Here is a 14064-nt window from a genome sequence, read left to right on the forward strand (position 1 = left end):
GCATAAAGTAAGAATGGAGCCTTTTTGCCACACGTTGGCAAATGTCTTTGGGTACTACTGTTGATGCCTGACAAAGTCATTGAAGGACATCCTCAAATTGAGAAGTGCCTAAATTGTGAGTGGCAGATTGCCAGTTTAGGGAGCCAGAATTCCAACTGACACAGAGTTTTGTCTTTAAGTTGTTTGTTAGTTTTTATTGTGTGATATGTGTACAACCCTTTATTATACCTTCCTATAATAAGCTTAGGTGCTTCGATGGGATGGACGTCTGGGTCATTCACAAGCAAGCTTGCACTTGGCTTTAAGCCTCATTTTTCTGGTACTGTTAAGGGATATTTCAAAATAAGTGTTCCTTCTTCAGAACCGAACCCTAGTTTGAAGAACAAAAATACTAGTTAGCAGAAAAAAGGACACCTTTTGAATTTTGCAATAGCAAAATCATTTCCCCAAGTGGCTGGTACATCTATCCCCTGTGTATGGTGGGGGCGGGAAGGGGAAGGAAGGAGAGGGGAGCTTGGTAGTCCTCCCTCCATCAAAGGTATGTTCGGTCCCTATTTTATCACAGTGGGAGCTAATAAGCAGCAAATCTTCTGCTATTTCTTGCTCTCCTAACTGAAGATGTAATTAAAGTCATTGGTTAAAGAATGAATGGATCTTTAAAGATAACTGAAAATGAATCAGTTAAGCATTTCATATTTGCAATATCCTTAATATTGATTTGGGATGCAGCTGATTGCATTCTTTTATTTCATTTAGTTTGAGTTACAAAACCTTTTAAACTCAATACATACATTTATACAGCATAATATGAAAATTAGCATTTGGAACAGACAAGCCCTGGTTCTTTTTTTATCCTTTTCTTCAACCCAAACCACAGGCTTTTTGACGCCTCTGATGTGATCTGGGGCTTCTACACAAGGCCCCATCCAACCAAGACTTATTTTAATAGCAGGTTGACATGAACTCTTTCCATTTGAAGTGGTGTCTTATTATTATAGGTCCTAGGTTTTGTAAATATGTTAAGATGTCTTGTTATGGGTGTATTTGTGGGTCTGTCCTTTATATGGTGGCAAATGTCCCCTATTGTTTTCCTGTAGCATCTAAGTCACTCGGAGTTTGAACACCTGTCTACCTCCCATGTCCTAATGTAGATTAAAATGTCGCCGGCCCCCTGCTTTGTCCATATTCACTAGAAGGTAGATTGTGATGATCATATGTAAAGAAAGCCCCCTGGCAAATTCCTCTGGGGGGGGGGCAAGGTCAGATGATCAGGCCAAGGCCAGGAACAAAGAGATGAAGCAGATTCACATTCCATGAGGATTCAAGACAAAATAACAGACTTGACAGGAGCTGTCCCCACCCCAGCCTCCCCCAAGTAGTCCTCGGGTGGTCCCACTGTTGCCTGCACTGAATTATCCTGTTTGCTGCTATAGATTTCTTTTCAATTTATGGTAATAAAACATGAATGCCCGGGAGTTGGGGAATTGGTGCAGACATTTAACCAGAAGAGGTTAAATGCATCAGAATAACCCCAGGATGAGGAAAAAAGGGTCCTTTCAATGCTGGACATTAAATGATCTTCTGGAACTGAGAGGTCAGATTTCTACTATAGATGCCTGAGCTTATCCTGCCATAATGGTTTTTGTTTGTTTACTTGCTTTGTTCCCCCTTCCCTCCCCAGGAGATCTTGAAATAGCCATTTTGCGCTTAGTTGATAGGAAGTGGATCTTAGATTTTATTGGTAGAAGGAACTTCTGAGTGACAAAATTCCCTGCTACCAATGTAGGATGGCATCTCTTCTGGAACTGGAGCAGTCGGTGACTTGGTCAGGGTCACACAGCTAAGACACAGCAGAGAAGGGATTTGCTGGCTTTAAGGCCAGCTTTTTCTATATAGGGCACCACACTGCCTTATCCAGCACTTAGCACAGTGCCTGGCATATAGTAGGTACTCAATAAATGTTTTCTTACTGTTAAAAATTCTAATTAGACATTGGTTAGCTTGTGCAGTTGAAAGTATTTCCCCTCTGATCTCACCATTAGCATCCTGAAATTCCACCCTCACCCTCCTCCTTCTCCTACTTTTTGGCAGGAATCAGAGGACCAGGGAGAGGCTTCCGTTGGGTCCCAGATCTGACAGTGGAAGGGCAATTTCATATTTTGAAACCTACCAATACCTAGAATCCTTCTGAAGGTTAGAGGACTTCCCATAACCACAGTAAGAAAGACCTCTCCTGCAAGGACTACCAGGCTGTTGGAGCCCACAGGGCTTCCTCTGTTCTTCAAAGAGCATGCATTATCGGCACCTCTTGTATTCTCGTTGACTCTCTGTGTCCATTGGTGGCATCCAAATCTCCTTGAGCTCTGGGCCCATTTGTTCCACCTTTTTGTATCCTCTACATAGCAGCCACATAGAAGGGGTTTACTTAGAAGGATGTGGAGTAAAGGAAGACCCAAGTTACAAGCCTGCTTCTAATACTTCCCAGCTGAGTGACTATCAGTTTCCCCAACTGCAAAATGGGCATGCTAATTAAAAACAAACAAAATAAAACCCTTTTGAGGTTATTGTGTGTATCCAGTAAGATGAGTGAACATAAAGTAGTTTGTAGACTCAAAAGTAAGGCAGTGAGTTGTCCCAGTGAGGTGATCACTAGACCTGTCAGGAAGAGCTGTGTTCAAATCTAGCCTCAGAAGTTTATTAGCTGTGTGATCCCAGGTAAGTCACTTAACCTTTAGCTGTCTTTTTATTTTTCTGTCAAATGCAAATAATAATAGAACCTACTTGGCTGGGTTGTTGTGAGGATCAAACAAGATCATATTTGTAAAGCACTTTTTCCAAAACTTAAAGTGCTATGTAAATGTTATTTTAAGTGTCATGTTATTAATATGCACCCTAATAATTGAGTCACTGGGTTTGGAGGAACATTTAAAAAGAAACCACCCTTCCTTCTTCCCCACTGTAGTTGAAACACAGGTGGGTGAGACAGTTAATGACCGCATCAGTGCCAACGGACACTTGCCCATTAGCTGGGCTCCAAGCCCATTCACCAGATTGCCCGTGATCTTGACTGAGCTACAGGCACCAGCCAAAGAGGCGGCAAGAGGATGGAGCTGTGTAGGCAGTGCCAGGTAAAACCTGGGACAAGTCACTTCAATACAATCATGGAATGCCAAATGCCTCTTGACACGTCTCTCACCTCCCGACACCTAGTGGGCCTAATTGAAGTGCTGGTCTTAGAGGATGAAAAGGAGTCCTGGGGATTTCCTGGCCAGAGCCTCTGCCAAAGTGACAGGTTGCAATGCAACAGGTGCTTGGGGAAATCGATTAAGAAGGCCCAGGGTGAGAAAAGAGGTGGAATATGACTGCAGGCGTTTTGTGTGAATGACATGTTCCAGCAGCTCTGAGCCTCTGGAGATTAGGCTTAGGGTGGAAACCAAAAGCATTCCTGACAAGGGGGCAGCTCACAGAAAAATCCCCTGATCTGGTGACCCTCAGGTACCCAATACCTTTTCCAAGGGAACTGCGACGTACACATTTGTTCTCTTTAAATATTTCACAAAGGGAGAGAAGGAAGGCATGCCTCTCTTTTTTTTGTGGGGCAATGAGGGTTAAGTGACTTGCCCAGGGTCATTCAGCTAGTAAATGTCAAGTGTCTGAGGTCAGATTTGAACTCAGGTCCTCCTGAATCCAGGGCCGATGCTTTATCCACTGTGCCACCTAGCTGCCCCAGGCATGTCTCTCTTGATGTGATTTTGTTTTTATCCTTATGACTTTTTTCTGCTGGCAGGGGAAAAACCACAGACAGGCAACTTGGAGACCCCAGGGAATCCTCTCAATGGATTCTAGACTTAGATTTAGATGTTACTGCCATGTTCTAGAATCCTCCAGGTATAGCCTTCTTTCCCTTCCACCTTCCTCCATCACTCTCTTTCCCCATCATCTGCTACCCAACCTTAACAAAAGAACCATTGGTATAGGCTGTTCAGCATCCTGGGATGATCAGAAGCAGGAGGAACATGGAAAGAAATTTCCAAAGTTTGACATAGCCATAATCTCACCAATATGGGGTCTTCCTCCAGTCATACAAATCATGAACCCTCCATGCTGTGCTTTTCTTTGTGCGTCTTATCCAGGATCTCTCAAAAATGGGCCTGGATCCTTTCTCAAATTGTTGTGAAAGACAGATATCATGTGGATTCCAGTGGAGCAAGTAGGACATCCATCAGTTTGCTCTTCTTCTTGACAAGCGCATGGACTATTTTTATTTTCTCCCAGCAGATTTTAGAAGTGTTGTTGAATATAGAATTAGGCCATGAAATGATAGATCCAAAAAGGTAGAAGAGGGCTTGCAACCCTCTTGTTTTATGAATGAGGAAATCAAGGTTTAGCTCAGAAAAGTGACTGGACCAAGGTCACATTGGTCAGTCAGTAGCAGAGCAAGGAGTGGCTTCAAATCCATCCTTATTCCCACTACCCCACATCTTCCTATAACAATTATGAAACAATCCTGTGTCTTCCATCATGTTTGTGAAAAGGATCCCAGGGCTTTTCTTCATTATGATTTAGGAACTATTATTATTTTAAAACAACAATGACAACAGTGACAACACATAGAGGCAAGATGGTGTAGTGGTTAGGAACCTGGCTTTGAAGCCTGGAAGACCTAGGTTCCAGTTCCACCTTTCACATATTGTGACTATGTGATCCTGGAGAATTCACTCAATCTGCCAGGGTTTTATAGACAATTTTCTCAGATCATGGGTGACAGAAAAAATGCTGACATGCATTGGCAAAGTTTGTCCCCTATACCAATGAAATCATGGATCCAATCACTACCTCTTCTCTTAAAGAGGCTCCATTTTCCAAGCCAACTGTGCAGTTGCTCTTCCCTAAATATTATTTTCCATTTCCAATTCTATGCCTTTGCCCAAAGTGTGATACGTGCATACAATATTCTACCTTCCCACCTCTAAGAATCCCCAGTCTCCTTCAATTACAAAGTTGGCTATGGAGGAACAGACCTGGAAGATAATGCAGGAGGAATCATGATTTCCTTCTTTCTTTGGTCCCAAAGAAATAATATCGGATATCTTCATTTGGAAACATTGTAGAATTTGCCGCCTTCTCGCGAGATGCTATTTAAGACAGTGTGTGCTTTATGGTTACCTGATGATTGGGGGAAAAATGAATTTGCTCCTTCAGAGAGTTCCTGCGGACAGCGCAAATTAAAATGATGGAGAAATAAATGAAGAGATAAAAGGGGGTAGGTGGTAGGGCACGATGAAAATGACCTCCTTACTCTTTCTGTTCTCAGTTTGTGCTTTAACATTTCCTGACAAATGAACCTTTAAAAAATAACAATCAAAAAGTTCAAATGAGAATTAAATACCTGTGACCTTTGGGGTTAAGTCTACTCATCATCTTACCTAATGCTAAAATCTAACTTTTCACCTAGGACTCTCTCTCAAAAACCTAAATGCTCTCAAAAAAAAATTCATGCTCTCTTTTTCTTTTATACTTACTTAATTTGGTGAAATGTAGTTTAGGGTATCCCAAGCAAGCTTAGTCCTTTGGCAGAGGTATCTCTCTGGTCCAGTGCCAGCAGCAAAGGCTCTGGGCCCGTCCCTTATTGGGAGTGAAGAGCTATAGGATCTCAATGTATAGAATTTGGAATCTTATTGACTGATACTTTGTGGACAAAGGAATGAAAGAGAGACCCAGATGCCAAAATAATGTTCCTAACACAAGGTCATAAGACTGTAGGGTCACCACAATGACCTTGAGTTGCAAGGAACCTTAGATGCCACTGAGCCCAATCCCCACATTTTACAGGTGAGGAAACAGAAGCAGAGAGATCAAAGGATTGTTAAAGGGCAAATAGCTAGTAAAAATCTGATCATGTGCCTCCCCTACCCAAGGTCTTCCTTTTGTCTCTTGGTAAAATGCAGGGTGTTCAGCTCACCACAGACTGGCTCCAGATGACCTTCCAGACTGAATTTGCTTTATTCCTCTTCATAAAGTGTGTACCAGTCAAACCGGCCTGCTGGGGATTTTCAAACATTACATCCCATCTCCCACTTCCATGCCTTTCCCCAGGCTGTACTGCATGTCTAGAATTTTTTCTCTTCTTGGCTCCCTGAGATCCCTAGCTTCCTTGGGTACCTTTCCTGGTACTTCTCAGTCCTCAAGTCATAGTATAGTTATTATCAGATCTATTGTATCACTCCAATAGAATGTAGTTTTCTTTAGAACAGTAACTGGGTTTGTTGTTGTTGTTGCTGTTTTGACCGAGTATCCTTAGACCCTAGCACAATGTCTTGCAAATAAAGTGTGATCTCTTTTTGGAATGGTTTGCTTTTTTCCCTAATAAATAGTAGGTGCTTAATAAATGCTTGTTGTCGCACTTGGACCTAGTAGGGACTTTATAAAGACTTGTTGAACAAAAGTATATATGAATAAGTAAGACAATACAGATCTCGGCCAATTCAGTTCAAGCATTTATTAAGTAAAAGATGGGGGCAGGGGGCGGCTAGGTGGCACAGTGGATAAAGCACTGGCCCTGGATTCAGGAGTACCTGAGTTCAAATCCGGCCTCAGACACTTGACACTTACTAGCTGTGTGACCCTGGTCAAGTCACTTAACCCCCATTGCCCCACCAAAAAAAAAAAAAAAGATGGGGGCAGAGAGACCTTCTCCATGTTTCAGAGAAGTTCTGGGTTTGAGTCCTACCTATGACCCATCCAGGCTTTGTGACCTTTCACAAGCCATTCACCTCTCATTACCCCAGACAACTGGTCATGATCACATGGGTCAGAGAAGGCTCCCATTTGCTTCTATTGTTAGAGGAATCTTCTTCATCAGTTGTGCCCTACACCAATGAAATCCAAGGTCTGATCCTATCTCCAGAAGCAAGATGCTATGTAAGTGTTAGGAACATGATGATAAAACAAAGTGCCTTGAAGAGGCTCTCATTCTCTTGGAAAAGCAGGCCACCTTTGTCTTCAGCATTCCTTCCTTCATCTCTCTCCTTGTTTCTTGGTTGCTTGCCCGGATGGACCATAAGCACCTGCTCTGAAGCTCTGTCCTCTCCTTTACCTTCAGATGGCCAAACGATTCAAATCTCATTCCCTTTCCCTCCCTCACACCCTGACCTCATTTAGCCTTATCCCTCCTCACCTTTCTGAAATACAGATTTATCCAATTTGTATGGACTGCTTAGAGTAACCCCTTCCAAAATAACATTTGGATTTCAACGACATTTCCTTTAGAGATCGCATCCCCCTCAAAACAAAACAAAAGTTGGCCGATGCCACTCACATCATGCCAGACAGCTGCCCTTTCTGCCCATGTAGAAGACAGCTTTCCCCTCCCCCTCCTTCAGTCTAAATAGTTCAGTCTTGCAGGAGGCAAACCCAGGGAACTGGCCAACTGTGCTCTCTGAGTTGCAGCCGATCAGGCCCTTGGCTGTCCCCAGCTTGGGCTTCCTTCCATAACTGAGCACATGTGGTATAGGCCAGACACATTTTTTTTTCAACTCGGCTCCAGTTCAGGGTTCATTGCCAGCGTCAGAAATGCAGAAGACTTAAGTAAATAAGGAATGAAACAAGGGGGAGGTACCATTTTGAATCTAAACTTTACTTTCCAGCTTTGTGTTCTGATATCACTTCAGATTAGCCTGTGTCTGGCTTTATCTGACTTTTTGGAAGGTAAAGTAGATTATCATTGGCCATTTTTTTGTTTTTGTTTTTCTTTAATTTTTGCTTTTGCCTACTGTGAAATGTGCACACCATCTCCTTTTGTAGGGTTTACTAGGATCTGGATTCTCTTTTACTGATCATTATTCATTCAGGTTTACTGAAAGAAGGGCCCAAAGTTCATAGCCAGAATATAATATCAAGTCCTCCACTTAGCATTAAAGTTCAGAGTCTGACTTCTGCACACTGTTTAGGTTTTTTTTGTTTTTTTTTTTTTTTGTTTTGGTTTGTTTTGGTTTTGGTGAGGCAATTGGGGTTAAGTGACTTGCCCAGGGTCACACAGCTAGTAAGTGTTAAATGTCTGAGGCTGGATTTGAACTCAGGTACTCCTGAACCCAGGGCTTGGTGCTTTATCCACTGCTCCATCTAGATGCCCCTACACTGTTTAGTTTTAATTATTCTCCCCTATGTCCCACTCAGATAGGTCTGCTTATTCTATCCCAAACATGAAATTCCCTCTTTGATCTCCTATGGCCTGGCCCAGCCACTGTGTCCTTGCCTCCTCCTATTTGATTTATGAGCTTATTCTAAAGGCCAGCTCAGGAACCTCTGATGATCTATGTCATTCTCAGTGATCTCTCTCTCCATCTTTCCTCAATCATAATATTTGCTGATCATTGTCATAGCTTATATTTCATACTTTGCATTTTATGAAGTGTTTTCCTGGAAACAATATGGTGAGGGCAGGAAGTGCTGGAATTCTTCTCGAAACTAAACCTCAGGGAAATGCCTGAGCTGGGCCTAGAAAGGAGTTCTAGTTCTGGAGCCAGGGAACCTGAGGTCAAATCATGCCTCGAAAGCTTACAATCTGTGTGACATCAAGCAAGGTGCTTAACTTCATTAAAGCCTCCGTTTCCAGTTTCCTCATCTATAAATGAGAAACAGAGACAGAGACAGACAGAATCAGAGAGACAGAGAGAGACAGATAGAGAGAGACACAAACAGAAACAGAGAGACAGAAAGAAGCAGAGACAGAGAGAGCGAGAGAGAGCGAGCGCTAGCTCTGTGATGCTATGATATTATTTTAACTTGGGATAAAAGCAAACAATTGCATAGATTTCCAAGAGAATGAAAGCTTTCTTTTGAATAAGATTTCTAGCAACTGAAGATACTCTAATTCAATTGAATAAATACCTATTAAACTTTTAATATATGGAGGGCACTGAACTAGAGGTTTGATATGGAAAGGTAAAATTAAACAGAGCCCATGCCCTCAAGGAACTTACCAAATAATAGAATCATTAAATGGTTCTATTCCAGGGGATTTGGGTAGGGACAGTCAGGTAGGCAACAGGCATTTATTAAGCTTTTACTGTGTGACAATCACTTCCTTAAGTATTGGAGTTACAAAAGAAGGTATTAAAAAAAGCAAACAGATTATAATCCTAGCTCTCAAGGGGCTCACAATATGAGGGAGGGACAACATTAATAGCTAGGTATGATATATATTGATGTGTGTGTATATATGTGGTATCATATATACATGCATGCATATGTACATAAACACATTATATACATACATATACATGTGTGTATGCACACAGGGTACATGGAATATCATCTCAGAGGGGCAAGCACAGATCCTGGTGCAGTGGGAAAAAAGAAGCCTGGGAAATGGATGCTGGAGAAGATGGAATCTGAGCTGAGTAATTAAGGAATCCAAGGAAGTTTTAAGATGGAGGTGAGGAGAGAGAATGTTCCAGGCATGAGGAAGTAAGGGGGCATAAACATTGATTATAGCACCTACTGTGTGCCAGACACTGCTAGGTGCTTTTTACAGATATTATCATATTTGATCAACCAATGCAAAGGCATAGACACAATAGAGGGCCTGTTTAATGGGAGGAAGAGCAAGAAAGCCAGTGTCATAGGACCCTAAAGAGCTCAGAGGAAAGTAAAATGTTTGAAGACTGGAAAGGTAGGAGAGAACCAGCTCATGAAGAACTTTACATGCCAAAGAGATGACTTTATATTTGATCCTGAAGGTAATAGAGAGACACCAGAGTTTATTGAGTAGGGATGATAAGAAATGACCTATGCATTAGGATAATTGAATATAACATAGATTGGAATAAGGAATGACTTGAGGCAGTGAAACCAATTAGGTTATTGAACTATTCTAGATGTGAGGTGATAAGACCTGTGAGTGGAGAGAAAAGGAAATATATGAGATATAGTGAAGATAAAAATGACAAGATTTGACAACAGATTGTATGAGGTGAGGGAGCATAAGGAGTCAACAGTGACACCAAAGTTGAGAACCTAAGTACCTGAGAATATAATTGTGCCCTGCACAATAATAGGGAAGTTCCTAAGAAGGAAAAGCTTGGGAGAATAACCAGAAAAGGACTTTTATTTTGGATATGTTGGATTCGAGATGATATGGGTCATCTCGTTCAAGATGTCTGATAGGCATTTGGGGATGTGGTACTGGAGCTCAGGATTGAGATTAGGGCTGAATCTAGAGAGCTGGGAACTATCTGCATAAAAGTTTTAATTAACTCGTGGAAGATAATGTGATCAGATCCCCTAGTGATATAGTATTGAGGGAGAAGAGAAGAAAAGAACATTGGGGAACACCTAGACTTAGTGGACATGACGCTGGTGAAGATTCAGCAAAGGAGGCAAAAATGGAGTAGTCAAACAGGTAGGAAGGGAATTGGGAGATCAGGAGAAAGCCAGTGTCATGGACACCTAGAATGGAGAGAAGATGATCAACAGTATGGAATACTGGAGAGAAGTTAAACATGAGAATTTTTTTTAAAAAGCTATTACATCTTTGATGATCTTGGAAAGAGCAGATCTTAACTCACCCACTCCACTTCAGACTGTGGAATTATTATATGGATCCCATGCCCAAAGTACATGCCCAGTGTTCTGGAAACCTACATACCTTTGATTCTATTAATATTTCATGTCTATTGGTGTTGCTAGTCTAGCTTTCCTCACTCTGCTAAAAAAAAGATTAAAAATGCAAAAGCTAAATAATTGATCAATTTGATTTAATAAGTTAAATAGCATATTTAATCAGGTAAAATTATATATTAAGTGAATTTCATAAATTAAATTAAATAAGTTGGATTATAGGCAGCAGCATGGTTATAGTAGAAAGAGCCTTGCATTAGGAATCGAGGTTCTTGGGTTAAAATCTTTGTTAGGTCACTTACTAGCTTAAAATAATCACTTTATCTTTATGAGCCTCAGTTTCTCCATCTGTAAAATCAGGGAGATTGAATTAGACAAGCACCAAGATCCCTTCCAGCTCTAAATTGGTGATCTTATAAAGTCCCTTTCTCTGATACTTGCTCTTTGGGCAAGAATCTACTTGTTTGGGGCATCTAGGTGGCGCAGTGGATAGAGCACTGGCCCTGGATTCAGGAGGACCTAAGTTCAAATCCTGCCTCAGACACTTGACACTTACTAGCTGTGTGACCCTGGGCAAGTCACTTAACCCCCATTGCCCTAAAAAAAAAAAAAAAAAAGAATCTACTTCTCCTATCTATTGGGCAAGTCACTCCTTCTTTGCGGGCCTCATTTCCTTAATTTGTAAAATCTTCATTAGATTAGATGCCTTCTAACGGTGTTTATAGCTCAAAATATGTGATGCTGTAACCCAATGGCTTGTGCTCAAGTCCTGGACCTGCTCATTACCTTTGGGCAATTTACTTCTCCCCTAGGGGCTTCAATTTCATCTACAAAATGAAGCCATTGGACCAACTGTTCATTCAGCTCTACAGAAAAGATTCCATAAACTAGATTTTGAGGGAGAAGTCTAGGGTCTAAATTGCTGAGAAAAGGAGATCAACATGTCTCTCTTAGTTAGAGGTTTTTGAGATCAGACTTAAGCTTTTTTTCTACTCCTATCCACAGCACTTAACACGATGCTTGTTGTTGTTCAGTGTTATGTTTCATCTCATATTGTCAAACAAGTTTACCTATGTTGTATTTTTTCAAGGGATATTGCATATTTTTGAAGTACTTGCTGAGAAAAACTCAAACAAATTTGTCTGGCATTCAAAGCTATCAATTAGTTATCGAGTATTTATAAAGCACCTAAAATTTGATAGGTACTGTCACAAAGTCAAGTGAAACAATCTGTGCCTTCAAGGTGTTTACATTTTATCAAGTGATGTCAACAAACTACCAGCTCATGACCTTTCTAGCTGTATCTCATATTACTCCCATTCACACATTCTACTCATCAGCCATATTGGCAAATCCTCATGCCTTGTGCTCTCACTCCTTTAAGCCTTTACTTATAGTGTTCATTATGCCTAGAACACCCTTTTCCTCCCTATCTCTCCCCTTCTGAATTCAGTAGCCAATGTAGAAGGCTACAGGTTATCTGCTGCAAATATAGGGGGTGAGGGCATTGTTGTGAGGAAAAAAGAAAAGATTTGGAGCAACTACTGGGGGAAAACCAGAATAAGGAAGTAATAAGGGTACAACAGAAGGAATATTGGGTAGCAGCAATGGTTCAGCTGCATTTATGAACCAGAAATTCGTCATGGATGAAAATCCCTTCTTTTGTGACTTATCTAACTCACAGTCCTGACACAAGGGGAAAAAAAGAAATCAGTGCAGGTTATCCAGGGATAAAGAATAGTTGACTAATCTGTGTATTAAAAATAAGATGGTTTTCATTGCAAAATACAAGGAGGGAACCACCTATTAAAACTACATTTACTGATTAGCCCTACTCCCTTCCATCCATAGAAAAAGGTGACAGTTGTCAAAGCAGAAAGCATAAGGCTCAGATTTCAGATGGCATTCAGCCAAACTAGATGGCTAGCTGTTCACAGAACTCAGCATTCCATCTCCTGTCTTTGAACCTTCATATCCTACAAATCTGGAATATACACATATTCTCCCTATTTCTAATGAAGTTACAATTCTAGTGTTCCTGTCTCCATGAAACCTTCACTGACCATCTCCTCTCCGGTATTAATGAAAGTTAATATGGGAAGGGATAGAGCAGTAGCACCCCCCCCCATATTGTATTTACTTATCTGCTTTACATGTTGTGTCCTGCAGTAGCACAAGGCAAAAATCACTTCATTTTTGTCTTTCTGTCCCTTGCACATAATTTTGTTGTTGTTTTGTTGTCTTTCAGTCATGTCAGACTCTTTGTGATCCATTTTGGGGGTCACACACATAATAGGGACTTCATAAATGCTTCAAAAATTAGATTGAATTTCCATGTTCTTCAATATAGTCTTAATTTTCATATGTTTATGTTCTCATAACATTTGGCTACTTTACAGTTGAAGTACATCCTCTTCCTAGCTTGCTATTTTCTTTTGGCCCAATATGTGGAATTATTATTAATATGTGCTGTTATGGGTTTTAGAAATCAGGGCATGAATTATTTATATGTAGTCAACTATAATGAAACTGTGAATTTATATATTAAAGATAATGAAAGATGATGATCCTAGTCCCTTTTTATGATAACCTCAGTTGTGTTTTTAGGAAGAAGAGCTACAAAAAGAAAGAAAAATAAAGGAATAAGAAGAGTCCATAAATATGACATGTTTATTATAAACCTGCTGCCTGATTTCATCTAGGCTAAGATGTAATTAATTTTATTTAGCCTTAGCTGTTGGACATGTACTATTTGAAATAACACAGTGAGTTTAATTATCAACCCTCTTCCTGTAAGATTTTGAAAACATACTTATATGTGACTAATAAAGCCAAGGCACAAGTTTTCCTGTAGATGCTCTTGAGCAGCATGAGATATTCAATCCTTGTTTACTTTGCACTTCTGTATTTACAACACTAACCTTATACCTCTCCAACTTTTAAACGAATCCATCATCTATTATTTATCAAATATCTACTATTTGCTCAATACTGTGATGGAGAACTTATGACTTTGATTCCTTTCTATGGGAACTCTGAATCTATTTGGGTACATTAGGCACACCTGAAATAATGAGATTACAATTCAAGATGGGAAAAGTATCCTGGCATAGACTAGAGATTACCTTAGGAGTTTGGCAAAGGGAGAGATCACAGGGGTCAGAGTAATTAGGGAGAGAAAGCCCACCAAGTAGAAATGTTCCCATTTAATTAACCTATTCTCCTTGTCCCCAGCAGAATTAAAGCCTCTTAGAAGCAACTTGTCTTTAAAACTCCTGGAAGACTATTTTGGAACTGCACAGAAAACGTAGCTTACTCTGAGAATCAGCAAGAATAAATATGACAGTCTAATCTTTATAAGAAACCAAAGAACCAAAATAATGGGAAAATGCCTTTGTATTCCTAAAACTATTTGGATAATCTGTAAATGAGTAAATTACTTAT

At 40.5% G+C, this 14064-nt stretch overlaps 1 protein-coding gene across 1 annotated transcript in view; it reads left to right on the forward strand.

Moving 5' to 3' along the window:
• Window positions 1-14064, forward strand: part of NAALADL2 (N-acetylated alpha-linked acidic dipeptidase like 2) — a 1062489-nt gene that overhangs the window by 24796 nt on the left and 1023629 nt on the right. The window lies entirely within an intron of this gene.

This window comes from Dromiciops gliroides, chromosome 3 (genome assembly GCF_019393635.1).
Source record: "Dromiciops gliroides isolate mDroGli1 chromosome 3, mDroGli1.pri, whole genome shotgun sequence".
Lineage (NCBI taxonomy): Eukaryota > Metazoa > Chordata > Mammalia > Microbiotheria > Microbiotheriidae > Dromiciops > Dromiciops gliroides.